Source organism: Hirundo rustica, chromosome 12 (genome assembly GCF_015227805.2).
Source record: "Hirundo rustica isolate bHirRus1 chromosome 12, bHirRus1.pri.v3, whole genome shotgun sequence".
NCBI classification, from domain to species: domain Eukaryota; kingdom Metazoa; phylum Chordata; class Aves; order Passeriformes; family Hirundinidae; genus Hirundo; species Hirundo rustica.
The window spans coordinates 10,090,714-10,105,081 of NC_053461.1; the positions used below are offsets into that span (position 1 = coordinate 10,090,714).

The following is a 14,368-nucleotide window of genomic DNA, read 5'->3' on the forward strand; positions in this document are numbered from 1 at the left end:
GTTCAGCAAAATAATAATAATTTCATTGACTACGTTCCAAAACTTTGTTTAAAGCAGATCATAAAAAATCTCCACGTGGTTTACTTTACATAATTGTTACAAACTCAGGCTGTAAATCCCAGAAGAAAGAATATATCTTACTTTAAAAAATCCCAAAGTCCAACTAAAAGGAAGCAAATGAAGAATGAAATATGTTAGAATTTGTCTGGCTGTTGTTTATGATCTGAAGTTCTGAAAGAATCCATTGGACAGAAGTGCTTGATGTGCAGAGGACTTTAGAGGGGCTTAGTATTCATTTCTCTGTGGCTCTTCTGAAAACCAAATGGAAAAAAAAAAGCATAGTTGCAGCAAATTATCATAAATTTTAAGAACTATTTTTTCCCCTATTTTTTAGCTTCAGAAGTTTCTTTTCCAGTTTCCCAGGAAGCCACCAGCCACGTGGTTTAGGATAGCTTGCTTGTGTTATATGCTCTCCTGGTGGCCAATTCCACTTGGAGATGGCCTTGACCCTCAAAGGCCTCGTTTCACTGGAGGAGCAAAGGATGGGAAGGACAGGAGCCAACTGATGGGAATGAAGTGGTTCAGGAAAAGCAAAATAAAGGGTGTCAAATGCCAGACAAAAGACTGACTGTGTATCTGAAGCTGTGGAACTTCACAGGTTTTCCCTTCTTCACCCCCATCCTTCTCTTTCAAAAGCCTCTCTTCCCTTTACATTGGTATCATGAACATGAGTTACAAGGCAACAAATGGAAATAGAAATGCCCGTGGTTGTGGTGTCGCCAAGCAGGCAGGGGTAAACTCACAGAAGCAGGTGAGTTCTCAGACTTCACAGTTCCCTTCAAAGGTCACATCTAATTAGGACAGTACTGGATTTTGACATTATTGATGTTTTTAGCAAGTTGGTCTCTTCCAAGGCGGCAAAGAAGTCCAGCTGGGAACCCATATGGAGAAAAATATATATAGTCCATAAACTTGTTATCCCTAGAAAACTTCTTGTATGTGCTATGTGTGAGCTCACTCTATACACCTACTCTTCTCTACAACCTGATTTTAGACATTGCATGACAGATAGCTGATACCTGTCAGCATTTTAATACTTCAGCTTGGAACCCACTGTGAGGCAAGTGATGCTCTCTTTTAGAGAGGAAAATGTTTTCCTGGTCTTCCCATAATTTTTGGTCACTCACAGCAGTCTCAGTCATTGATGATTTCCACATGGCTTTCATGGATGGAAGATCAAATTCACCCTAATCTGATTATTTGCTGGAAAACACAACACAGGTGCTTGGAGATTATCACCAGTGAGTTCCTTTAACACGCTGGCAGTGGCAATATTTGGGCATAGTCCAAGATTCAGTGTTATGTCAGTTTGAGTTCTAACTTTAAAACAGTTTAATTTGGCACAGCAGATATATGTCCGGTTACTTCAGCACAGATGGTGGGCAATAAGTTATAAAGGTATTGGAATGCTGCCTGAGGTAGGTACCCATATCCTCAGAAACACAGATTGGGTGAAGCAGACAGATCTTTTCCTTCTTTCAGTTCTAATATATGTGGACTAATGGTGGTCATGGGGGTGCATCCTGGCCCCAGGAATACCTGATCCTTAGCTGAGGTGAAGGTACAGCTATAGGCACATGCACTTTAGCCCACCCAGGGGCCGTAATGGATGGCAAAACTACATTTTAAGCCTAGTTCAAGGTTGCTCCTGGGGACAGGCATTGGCAGCACTGCACCTGCATCTCATCCCTCGCTAATGCAGGCATGAACTGATGTGCTCCAGGCTGAGCCTGCCCACACCCAAGGGCAGTTGCCTCCAGCCCATGAGAGACACTGTTACACTGCCAGCTGGATGCTCTCCTTACAAAACTGTATCCCCTCACTTCCTACATTCACTCGCTTGTCAAGAGCTGGCTCATTTTAACACTGTGGATTCTAAATTTTCTCTCATGTAATTATTGTTTGACACTGCAGCCTTTCCAAGCACCTTACATAAGGAAAAAAGGAGAATTAAATATGAGAAGCCCAAAAATAAAACTATTAAAAGGAAGCAGAAACTGTTTTGTGAGCAGTAGGAATGATGTGGTGCCTCTGGGAGATGGTACGTGGAGCCAAAGGAGATGTTCTGCTTTTAGGCAATCCCTTTTATTGTATTTCAGTGAAGTTCTGCACTTTTCTGAAGTTCTTAGGTGCAGCGCTTTTAGAAATGAGTCTGTTCTTTCTCTTTGCTCTTGCAAAAACCATGACTTTCATACCATTTCCCAAGTCAATCTTCTTGAACAGACTGCAGCCAAAATTTCCCTTCCCTAATTAACCTGGAATGGTTTTTGAAGAAGATTTAGCCTCAGAGAACATCAAATTTAGCTCTTAGCCTGGAGCCAAGCTCTGGGCTAAAGAACACATGTCATTTTAGGAATTCATGCAGATGCACCTTGACATCTGGGATGTGATCTGTTGCCTGCACACTTCCCCACTGAGCTAACAAGCAGGAATGGGCACTGCTGATGCTGCAGGTGGAGCACAAAAGGTTTTTCCCATTCATTCCAGCATTTTTGTCCAAGGTATCTAAATAATTGCAGGACACTTTTTTGACAAATATGAACAACTTCTACTAGTATTTGTCCACATGTAATTCAGTCACATCATTTTCTCCTCTGGGTTAATTCAGAGGAGAGCTGCTGCAGTGTTTCCTAAGTTATGGTCCCAGAAAGGATGGAGTTCTCCACTGAGCTGTTGTTTACCGGAGCTAACTCCTCTGTCATGTGAAAAGGCAGCCAAAAGTAAGTAACACGTAAGTTTTTATTGTGTGATTTTGGAATTACTTTAATAAAGCCTGGTTTACACACATCTGGTGATCAATACATGCTGAAATGCAGGAGTGGAGTGTGGGGCTGGAAGGGATCATATGCTTCAAGCCAGGACTGACCAAGTTTCTCTCTCTGCAGTGAGTGTAGAAAAGCTGACTGACTGCATTGGGCAAGAACAGATGAAGATGCAGTGAATGTCTTATTTACATCAGGTCCCTTTATGACTTCATGGTTTGGTCACTCAGCATCTGAGGCATCAGTACCACAGCACTGTGATCCTCGATGTGTTCTTGAGCTTTCCCTTCTGCAAAGCTGTGACTCATTTTCTCTGTTTGGAAGACACATGGAACAGTGAGAGGAAGAGATGTGCCCATGATGGTATCTTTCACAAAATCTAATTCAGACTGAAAAAAGGTAAAGTCTCAATGAACTACTTGTGCATCCTGTCTAGAACTTCTTTAGGAATAACAGAATATGGGTAGTTGATGACTTCGAAATGCTGCACCATCACCATTCATTCCTGACATCTCCTTACAAGCCCACTCAGAATCAAAGCAAAAACAATGATGCAAAGCCAGGCTACTTTGAACCCTCAAGATTAATTCTTTGAGAAACTGTCTGTTGTCCAAGAAATATTTGTGGAAAATAACTGGGAGAATAATTTAGATTGGGGATACCTTGTGGAAAATTGTAAACATCTGGGACACCATTCCTGAGAAGGAGACAGTAGGCAAATCTGTTATTGTCTGTGACTTATTACTTTAGCTCTGGTCGCTGCATTGCTTTTTGGTTTGATGGGGGTTTTGGTGGTTTTTTTGGAAGAGTTTACTCAAGAAAAAAGACGTATTTTCCCTCTGGGATAACTAACCTGTAATTGCACAAATCCACTTGTTTTTAATCAAGTCTGTGTGCCCACAGTAAGTGGTCTTTGGTTTTCTGGCCAAACATCAGTATTTGCAAACTACATGGAAAACCTTTCCTCTGGAGCTACACAGCACCATAAGGTTTGTAGTTTCATAGGGGCAGATTTGTGCCAACAAGCAGCAGGGCATCATGTCAAATTCTGCAGAGTATAAGCCTTCACCATAACAATATAACATGAATTCTCTAGCCATCTTATAACAAAAACCCTCTAAATACAAAGAAAGGCTGGCTTGGTTTACTGAATTGCCTTTCAAGAGGGGGGAAATACAAGGAGCAAGAGAAATCTTCTGTGCTTGCTTGCCTGTTTGTTCTTAAACCTGCTCTTTAAGGCCCAGTTAAATAGTAAAGCTGTTCAACTCTTCTTTTTGTCAATGAACTCTAGCTGCTCTCAAAATGTGGTAGTTTTCAGACACAAGGGACATAAGTAGTGTGTTTTAAATCTGACAAAGTCCTAAGAGCTTCCCCATTAACTTCTACATGAACACAGCAATAAGCAGCATGAAGTTTTCCCTCAAGCCTACAGCACAAGGTGGAGCCAAGCTGTCATCTCACGCTTAACCTAAGATGACCCTGGTCAGGCTGCTGAGCCTCCAGGTCACAGAGCTCCAAAAGGAGCACAGCCCGTGTGCTGAACTGCTTTCATAGCAGGGGAAGGGCACAAGAGGAGCACAGAGGAGAACCTTGTCCCACTTTTCCCCTTTTCCAACTAGTTTCTAAAGCTATGATGTTGAGAATGTTTTTGCCTCCATATTAATAAAATGGAGCTGTTTCAGCCTGAAATCCTTCAAAGTGTAATTGTTTACTCTATTTTTTTATTAATTACCAATCAACCTCTCTTCAGCTGCAGTATTAGCATGTGGGACAGAGTTGCCTCCACAGGCTATTTAAATTAAACACAGACCTACTGAATAGACACCAAGTGCCAGATCTTTTTTTGAGGGAGAAGAGGGTAGAAACAGCTTTCCAGTTAACATTGCCAGTGTGTTTCTGAACCAAAGGATGACACCTTTCTGACTTCAGGACATTATTTTCTTTCTCTGGCAGAACATGTGTTCTGAAAGCCTATAGCCGTGTCATCTTCAAGCTGACATTTCATGGGGATACTGCAAGCAAGGTACATCCAGCCTGGCTTGGGATTGCACAGGAGACATCCAAGACAGTACACGTAATTCAGCTTATATTACAACCCTGCCAGAGGCAAGGCTGACTCCAGACCCAGCCAGGGCTCTGTGTAGGTTTGCAGGTGAAACCAACCAACCTTTGGATGAGGCACAGCCAGGGCAGACCCTGGGAGGCAGCTGAATTTTTAAATACAGACAGGTTGTGCCTGTGGCCCCCTTGGATATGTGTCATGGTAAGTTTGAACCAGGCCAGGGAAGCAGAACTGCCCCCACTCCAGTGCCTCTGTAGGCTGTATGTGGAGATTGTCTGAAGGCTGGGCACCAATGGTGCAAGAACAAGCTCATATTTCATTGTCCTGTACCTTATCCAACCCTCCCTGCATCAGCAGAAACATCAGCCAAAAAGAGGGCCCTGGAAAGGCTGAAAAGGCTCAGAGGCTTTGGGAGGAAGGGCAATCAGTGCCCAGCAGCAGGTCTGTGCTCAGGCTTGTCCCTTCCCACAGTTTGATTGTGTGGCCTCCTCCCAGCTCAGCACAATGGATCGGCTCAGCTCCTCAAATGGATGCAAAAGGGCTGTTGGCCAAGCACTGGGGGCTGTTTCAACACAAGGATTTATGGTGAGCTCAGGGAGTCTTCGAGGGGATTGTGGCTGGGAGAGAGTGGCCCCTGAAGGGAGCAGCAGATGCATTGTGCAGTACTACTGTTCTGGGCCAGCATCTCCCTTCCTTGCCTGTGCTGGATGGATGCCACAGAGCAGGAAGCATCAGTAAAAACTGCTCTCTCACACATCCATACCACTCCCTCCCTCCATGCATGCATTAAACCTTCACTGGAACAGAATTCCACCACTTTATTCCTCCCTCGGGCTGCCAATTGAAGTAGCATTTCCCAGCCTGGACGCAGAGGGTTAAGGCGGGTTGTTAACTTCAAAGCTGGGCTCTTTGGGGATATGAGCAGTGTGGGTCATGCACATCCTTTTGGGCAGGTCCCTTCTCTCCATGCTGTGAAGAGCAGATGTGGCGTAAAAACTTCCTTTTCGGGAGGGCATGATTAATCTTTGCTTCTTAGAGGATGACAAATATATTATATTCGCTGACATGCACGCACATTCTCCTCTGTTGACGGGTGACCCTGTCTTAATGCCAAGCGTGTGAGATCCAGCTCTGTAAACGAAGAGGAGAGCTTTGCAAACTCATTAATGCTTTGAAGTCGCTCATTAGGAGCAGATTCCTCGGGAGCTGGCGAGCACAACACCCTTTGTGAGCATGACTTCATTTGATATTAATGTAGGTGCTGCAGCTGGAGGCATCCAGGGATGCTGTGCTGTAATTCTGCACACACAGACTAGCACAGCAGATTGCTGTGGCTGTAATGAACAGGATAAAAAGGGAAAGTTTCTGTCCCCTCTTGCGAGTTTTCTTCCTGGCAGCTTATGAATAGGTTGACCCAGTCCTTCACTGAGCTGAGGACGTGCAGCACTCTCTCATGGGATGTCTGGAATAGTGCTGCCTTTCTTCCTAGTACCTGTGAATTATCTCTGGAGGCCAGGGTGAAACCCCCAGAGTGAGGAGCTCTGTGTAACCCTCTTTTAGGCCTGGAAATATCCCTTTTTGGTGCCTCTCCCTTTCCATCAGCCAATCAGAAGCCCTCCAAATGGCTCATCTACCCCTGGGTGCAGCAACGAGCAGTCCCTGAGGAAGAAAGAAGGAGATTGCTCTCACCCTGAAGCAGGACAGGACCAGGACAGCCTGGCTGAGAGTATCTCCAGCAGACAGAATCCTCTGGGGAAAGGGCTTGACAGGGTTTCTCTGTGTGATAACATCCCTGTGTAGGGGTGCTGGCCTGAGAAGATTGAGGGTGGCTGATTTCAGAAACAGAAAGTGTCAGGCTCCTGTGGCTTAAGCACTAAAGACCTTCTGCACATTGGCCCTTGGGGGTTGTGGGTTTGAATCCCATGAGATTCAATACTGGTCTTTTGGTTTTTTTCTTCTTCCTAGATGATGGAAACACAGATGTACCTCATCCTAAAGGAAAAATAAAGACCCTCCTGTACCACTGTCTGTCCCAGCTAAATGCACTAGCAGAGTACCATATGCAGACAGGACAGGGTAAGGAGTGGAACCTGGGGTGCAGAGCCAGGGCTTAAACTGTGTGCTGTGTTTGGCTGGGGGCTGCCAGGCTGTCAGAGTTGCTCCCTTCCCCTGAGGACCCAGTGGGGTCAGCAGAGACCTCCCAGAATTGTCCCTCCTGCTCCAGGGTCCCTGTTGGCATCATGACCAGTAACTGTGGTTCTTGTATGAGGACCTAGGGTGGCACACAGGGGCTGTGCCATTCCTCATGGCCCATGAGACCAGCTCTCTCCTAATGAGATGTTCCATCAGTTGCTGGGAACATGAAAGAAAGCAGTGAGGAGGGAATGGTGTCACTGGGCTTGGGAAGTGTCCCAGATAGGGACGCTGAGGGCTCGGTGAGGTGTGAGCTCTCGGGGAGGAGGTGGTGGGCCAAGCAAGAGCCTAGAGCCTACCAGGATGGCCGAGTGGTGAAGGCGTTGGACTTAAGATCCAATGGGTGCATGCCCATGTGGGTTCGAACCCCACTTCTGGTAGGAGCCTCCTTTTCCTCCAGGTCCAAAGTTCCCAGCCCAGCTTTTGGGGCATCACTTCAGAGCAGGGATGAGGTCTCTGGCCTTATGCCTGGGGAACTGAGGCCATTTCATGCTCCAGCGTGAGGACCCTGGTGGGACTGGGCCTCCCTGCCATCCAGGCTGAATGTGTACAGAGACACAATCCAGTCCCTCTGGCACACAGGCTGTGTGGATCTCCTCTTCCATGCAGAATGCTGAGACAGTTATAGGCTTGAATCCCACATGCTCCCAAAATAGCACCTTATTTTTTCCATGGCAGAAATAGGAAAACCTGACTACGCAGAGGGGGGAGCAAGAAAAAGGTGTTGAGCACTAAATATTTTGGGCAAGTCACAAGGGGAAACCAGTGCAAACAAGTGGGTTCAGGGAAACAGGTTTGGGATTTCTGGAGTTTGTTCCTTTTATCAGCCCTGCCCCATGACTCCAGACCCATTGCAGACTCACCCAAAGCAACATTTGGCACTCTTTGAGGGGGATTTGGTGGTGTCACAACCACCTGGAGTAAGCCAGCATGGCAGGAAGGAGTTCCTCATGCTGCTGGTTAGATTTGGGAAATGCATGAAGAGCTGCGAGCTGCTCCTCTGTTGCACGGTGTCACTGTGCTGTGGTCTATTTTGGGTCAGTGCCTACAAATGCTTACAAGACTTTTGCTCCCTTCCTTGTGTGCATGGATGGGCAGCAGATATTCCCCCCAGGTACAGGGTTAGGCTGCCAGACTTGCAGAGATGCTGTCAGGCTTTCATTTGGCTGCTTTGCTCCAGCCCGAGGCCAATCGGAAATGTCCTACTGCTGGGACATGATTTGAAGTGATGGTGTTAATTTGGTTAATTAGGATTCCTGGGAAGCCTGCGCTTCTTGCAAAGCAGCTTACCATTGTAGTATCACTGCAAAGAGTTATTTGCTGGTGCATGGGGTTATGTATGAATTTATGATTATGATGTAGGACCATTAATTTTGTATTTGTGGCAGATGATACAGCTCAATTAAAAGTTGCACGTTGAGATCTTTGGCTCTCTGATATGTGAGAATCAGACTGTGGCCTCCAGGAAGTCTAAAAGGGTTTTATGAGTGGCCATATAACAAATGGGGCAAGACCCAGAGGAAAGGACAGGGAGGAATTACTCTGTTCCTCTCCCATTTGACTTGCGCTGGGAGGGAAATTTTGTGCATATCTGCTATAGTTGACTTGTTGCAACTACCCTCAGTCATGAAGTGATGCAGAGAATGACAAACACATCTCTGAGATATCCCAGGGAGCCTTAGCAGCACTGTGGGTCAAGTCCTTTGCCTCTGATGATTTGGAGTCAGACTCCCATCTAGTTCCTGTGTCCAAGGCATTTGGTGGCCTCTGCTGAGTTCAAAACTGAAATCTCCTCATTTGAGCTTCTGTGTTGATCCATATTCTCACAAAGCTTGTATTTTTACTGCCCAACGGGTATGGGCTCTGTGCATTACAGATCCCTCGAGGGTGCTTATCCCCTTGTTTTATACAAAACTATTGGGCAGACAGAACATCATCTGGGGGTACCAGGAGCTGAATTAACAGCCTTTGTATGGCACAGCCCACCAGAGTTGTAGGGATGGCTGGGGCCAAATGTTAATATGAGTCAGGACTGCAACCAAATGACCAATGACCCCTGTATGAGTCTGGGGCTGGAGAGGCGAGGATCGAAACAGTAATGAGTCCAGTGACCAGGGTAGGGGAAGGCTGTGGGGACTGATAAGTGAACTGCCTTGTATGAAGCCATTAGCTTTCCCCCTTCTCACCCCACATCTTCCAAAGATCTGACAGAGCTAAAAAAAGAGCAGCTTGTTCAAAAGCCATTTCCATGTATCATATTTATTAAGACAGTTACTGCAGGTTAAATATCAATAGTTTATTGCAAATATATTTATTATAGATTAACTATGCAGTATCTGCATCAGTTATGTTGTGGTTAAAGTAAGCCTTGGTGAAAGGTTTTTAATAATGAATTTGTGTTGCAGTAGTGTATAATAAGTATCTTTAGCAATCTTATTCTCAATTTCATATGACAGTTTTATGTTCAATAAATACCCAGATATTATTAAAAACATATTTATCAAAGATTAACAGTGATGAAACAGATACAAATCTAAGCTGTTAAGCTCAATATGCATACTTATAATAATAAATTCCTATATTAAACCACAATAATGGCCTTATTTAATCTAAATGAATTGGGGTTTTTTGGATCTTTGTAAGTCTGTATTTTGCTGTGTGGTCCTGCTTGCCAATCTCAAATAGATCCTGGGACATTTGGACATCAAATAAATCAAATGCTTAGGTAAAAGCAAAACAGTCCTAGAATAAAGCAGGCTGTTTCAAGAACAGGGAGCCAGATCTTCAAAGGATCTAGGTCAAAGACAGTCCACAGATGCCAGAACAGCTAGACTAGCTTGCCTGCTCTCCATATACCTCCCCATATTCAGCCTAACCTACAACTCGTACCACCACCTGCAACCATATAATTTCCAGGACTAGGATCAGGAGCAGCAAGTCTCCACTTTACAACCACAGATGCACCCACACTGTTTTGGATACTGAAAGCTGCTGCCTGCCTTGCATCCAGTTATTACCTAGCACTTGAAGGCAGAGTGCTAAAATGAGCTAACTGGGAGATGAACATAATGTTATTGTTTTAGTCTTGTATTGCTGCTGTTCTAATTGCTGGCTGCTAAGTATTGAGAGCTGGTACCTGTGTCTCTGCCTGTGCCTCTGCCTGTGCCTCTGCCTCCTCTGCCTGCACCTGCCTGCAGATGCTGGTAGCTCTGCCCCAGATGCTCACTAGCTGTGAAAACTCTCATGGACTGTCTGGGTGCATTGTGGAGTATTGGTGACTTTTGGACCACAGGAGAATTTAGATTCCTGAGTCCTTCCGACATCCGGCTGGAAACTCCACAAGGCATCTCCCAACAGGTCTGGATCCAGTGCCCCATCCCAACATATGGTGGTGGTTTAATCTTATGTTTGAACTTGTACTTGTACATCAGTGGAGCTAAGTGCCAAATTCAAATGAGGATGTGAATCATAGGAACCCAAATTTGAGGGAAACACTGTGTGTCTAAAACATGAGCTGTGCCATGACACAAGAGGGCCATGGTGTTGTCCTTATATATTAAGAGGTACCTGCCTCTTGTGATTACAGGATCTTAGAAAACAATCTGTGAGGGATGGACAACTCCCCCACTGCGGCTCAACAGTATCTCAAGTATAGAGTGATTTTCCATCACCAAATTGTATGCTAATTTCTTTTCTTTAGGAGTTTGAAAACTAGGCTCAGGCACTGCTTTAAGGGATGCTGCTTCTCCATGTTAGATGCTACGGAGCAGTTCTGTAGGATCAGGTGTGTGCATGGGGTTGCCAGGAAGCTCTTCAAAGGTAGAGCAGAGTCAGGAGATGATGAAGGCAGCTGGGTAGCCTTTTGGAGATGGACAGACCTGTTGGAGAGGTGATGGCTGAGAAGAAGTAGGGAGCTTCTAAGCTTCCCTTCTCTATCTCCATATACCAGCCACCAGGTATATGGAGGTATCTGTGTTTATGTGTATCCTTCTCTCTCTGTCTCCTGGTATGGGAGTCCTACCTGTGCTTGTGACACCAGTATATAGTACAAGTGTCTGCTATGAGGGATGTGTTTGACTTGAAAGATGGCCCATACGATCAGGGAAGATCTTTCTTTGCTTAGCTGGGCAAGGACAGTGCTGGCTCCATTGGATGCTGTAGGGATCCATCATCTTATTTCATCAAGGTCTGGTCTGCATGATGCTTCCAGTGACCATCTGTGTCAGGGGTCTCTGGCTTCACATTTTGGCCCATCTGAGAAATGCAACCTGAACAGCTTAGAGGGTTTGCACGTCCCTGGTGCAATCTCTGCAAACATCAGAGCATTTGTTTCTGTTTCTATCCCTAATGAATCTGTCTCCTGCATTTGTTCCCCACCCAAACATTCCCAGTGGAGGATGCTGAGCTGGTAGGGCAGTTTCACATCTTAGCAATGGGCTGCAATTACAGAGGTAGCCAGAGAAAAAAGACAAGCAGGCATGCACCACTGCCTTTAATAGAAGGCAATGATTCTTGTGAGCTCCAGTGTAATACCAGAGATCTGGTTTTAATAAATTAGCCGCCTACAAGTAACAATCTCAAGCAATTAAACACTGAAACAAAGGTGTGCACTATGAATGTATTTCGGAGTCGACAAGGCGTGGCAAAGGCAGTTTTTGAGCAGTAGAGAAGTCAAAAAGATAACAAAAAATTCCCCAGAGAGCATAGGAGAGCTCTTCTCCCCCTCTCATTCCTATTGTGCATACATGTGGAAGACTCATCTTGCACCCCATTACCACTCCTTCCTCCAGTAGCTCCCAGGGACATGATTTGGAGCCTCCCTGAGATCATTCAAGTCTCTGTCATCATTATCACCCTTGTGCCTGCTCTCACCCATGTAGGTAAGGAAATTCCCATGATGAGGAGGGGATGGTTGGTGGGAAACATGGGAAGCAACTGAGAGTAGTGAAGATAGCTATGAGCTGAGATGACAAGCAAATAAAAATGAAATAAAATTGTTAAGCTCCTTGTCTTATATTAATAGCCTGTATGGAATACTCTTTGCCATAGAATTCAATTTATTTCTATTTAAAGGCTGTTCTTCTCAATCAATGCTGCTAATAAATAGCTGCTGATGGCCATGAACCCCTGGGCTGAGGGAAGAATTTATCTTCTGAGCCAATTAAAGGTATTGTTCAATTCCTTTTAATAATACTGTGGGATTTTAATAGAAGAAAAAAACCAAAACAAACTGCCCACAAACCCAACAGGAGAAGGAAAGAAATCTTTCCCCTGAGCCTTGCAGGAAAGGGTCAGGCAGGCTTTGCCAGGGTCAGGATTAGATGCTTTAACTTGTCTTGTGAAACTGGAAGGGGAAATATAGCATTTCCTGTGAAGAACAGGAATGCTTTTCTTTTCTGGTGTCGTAGAAATAAAAACCAACCAGAAATCAAAAAGTATAATCACAAATTGTCACGGTATGGTCTGATGGTAAAGGTGCCATGACCTGCCTCATCAGAAGCGTCTTTAAAAAGACACCCTGTGTGACAGGGGCACAGGCACTCTCAGACATTGAGTGACTAGCTCTTTTGTGAGGCTGCCTGAGCAGCAGATCCACGCTCACCACCTCGGGTCACACAGGAATAAAGCAGCAAGAAGGGGTCTTCAAAGGTCTTCTTTATTCCGGGACATCCAAAGGGGAAGAACTGAATAGCTCAAGGGGACAGGAACTATATAGGTTAGCCAGGGGATGAGGTTTTACAACTTGGCCAGTGGGGGAAAGGAATTAGGACAGGGACCAATCCAAAATGAATCAATCAGGAGGGGTAAAAACCAGGAACAGGGGAACTTACCAATAACGAGTAATAAATTAACATAATGTTGCAAAGGCTCATGGCTGGATAGCCGGGCCCAGAGAGTGGTGGTGGATGGTGCTGCATCCAGCTGGAGGCCAGTCACCAGTGGTGTCCCTCAGGGGTCTGTGCTGGGGCCAGTTTTGTTCAATATTTTTATTGATGATATGGATGTGGGTATTGAATCTTTCATCAGTAAATTTGCAGGTGACATTAAGCTGGGGGCATGTGTCAATCTGTTGGAAGATAGGATGGCTCTGCAGAGAGACCTGGACCAGTTGGATGGATGGGCAGAGTCTAACAAGATGAAGTTTAATAAGTCCAAGTGCCGAGTCCTGCACTTTGGCCACAATAACCCCCTGCAGCGTTATAGCTTGGGTAAAGTGTGGCTGGACAGTGCCCAGGAGGAAAGGGACCTGGGGGTGCTGGTGACAGCAGCTGAACATGAGCCAGCAGTGTGCCCTGGTGGCCAAGAGGGCCAGTGGCATCCTGGCCTGTATCGGGAATGGTGTGGCCAGCAGGAGCAGGGAGGTCATTCTTCCCCTGTACTCGGCACTGCTGAGGCCGCACCTTGAGTGCTGTGTCCAGTTCTGGGCCCCTCAGTTTAGGAAGAGTGTTAAGATGCTTGAGCATGTCCAGAGGAGGGCAACAAGGCTGGTGAAGGACTTGGAACACAAGCCATATAAAGAACAACTGAGGGAGCTGGGGTTGTTTCACCTAAAGAAAAGGAGACTCAGAGGTGAACTTATCACTCTCTACAACTTCCTGAAGGGTGGCTGTAGACAGCTGGGGGTTGGTCTCTTTCTCTGGGCAGCAGCTAACAGAACAAGAGGACACAGTCTCAGGCTGGATCAAGGGAAATATAGGTTGGACATTAGGAAAAGTTTTTCATGGAAAGAGTGATAAGGTACTGGAATAGACTGACCAGGGAGGTGGTTGAGTCACCATCCCTGGATGTGTTTAAAAAAAGACTGGATGTGGAACTTGATGCCATGATCTAGCTGAGGTGTTAGCGCATGGGTTGGACTCAATGATCTTGAAGGTCTCTCCCAACCTAGACATTCTGTGATTCTGTGATTCTGTGATTCTGTGATTCTGTTTTGACACACTTGGGTCACCATGACCCTAGATAAGTCTTCCAGGGAGACTTCCCAGGGGGCAATGACTGAAGCTTGAGTTAGCCTAAAGATACTCCCTGTCTATGGGAGTGAAACTTTGTGGATGGTGTAGGGACTGATGACCTAGGAGCCGCTGTGACAGACTATGTTCCACTGTTTAGAGCTGTAAAAGTCATGGAGATATTGGTGAGCTTCTCTAGCCTGATGGGAGAGAAAGACGGGTGGGGTCAGCTGTTGTACATGTTGCATTGCTGTGATGGGCAAGACACTCCTCCCGAAGTGGGGAATTATCTGGGTGCCCCATTCACCTCAGGTACTTCCACACTCATGGTGGTAAGAAAG

The 14,368-nt window shown here is 45.6% G+C and overlaps 1 non-coding gene across 1 annotated transcript; it reads left to right on the top strand.

Annotated features, from left to right (window-relative positions):
* Positions 1-7,374: 7,374 nt before the first annotated feature.
* On the top strand, positions 7,375-7,457 carry TRNAL-UAA (transfer RNA leucine (anticodon UAA)). Its single transcript has one exon. It is a non-coding gene; the product is annotated as a tRNA-Leu (tRNA).
* The last annotated feature ends 6,911 nt before the right edge of the window (positions 7,458-14,368 follow it).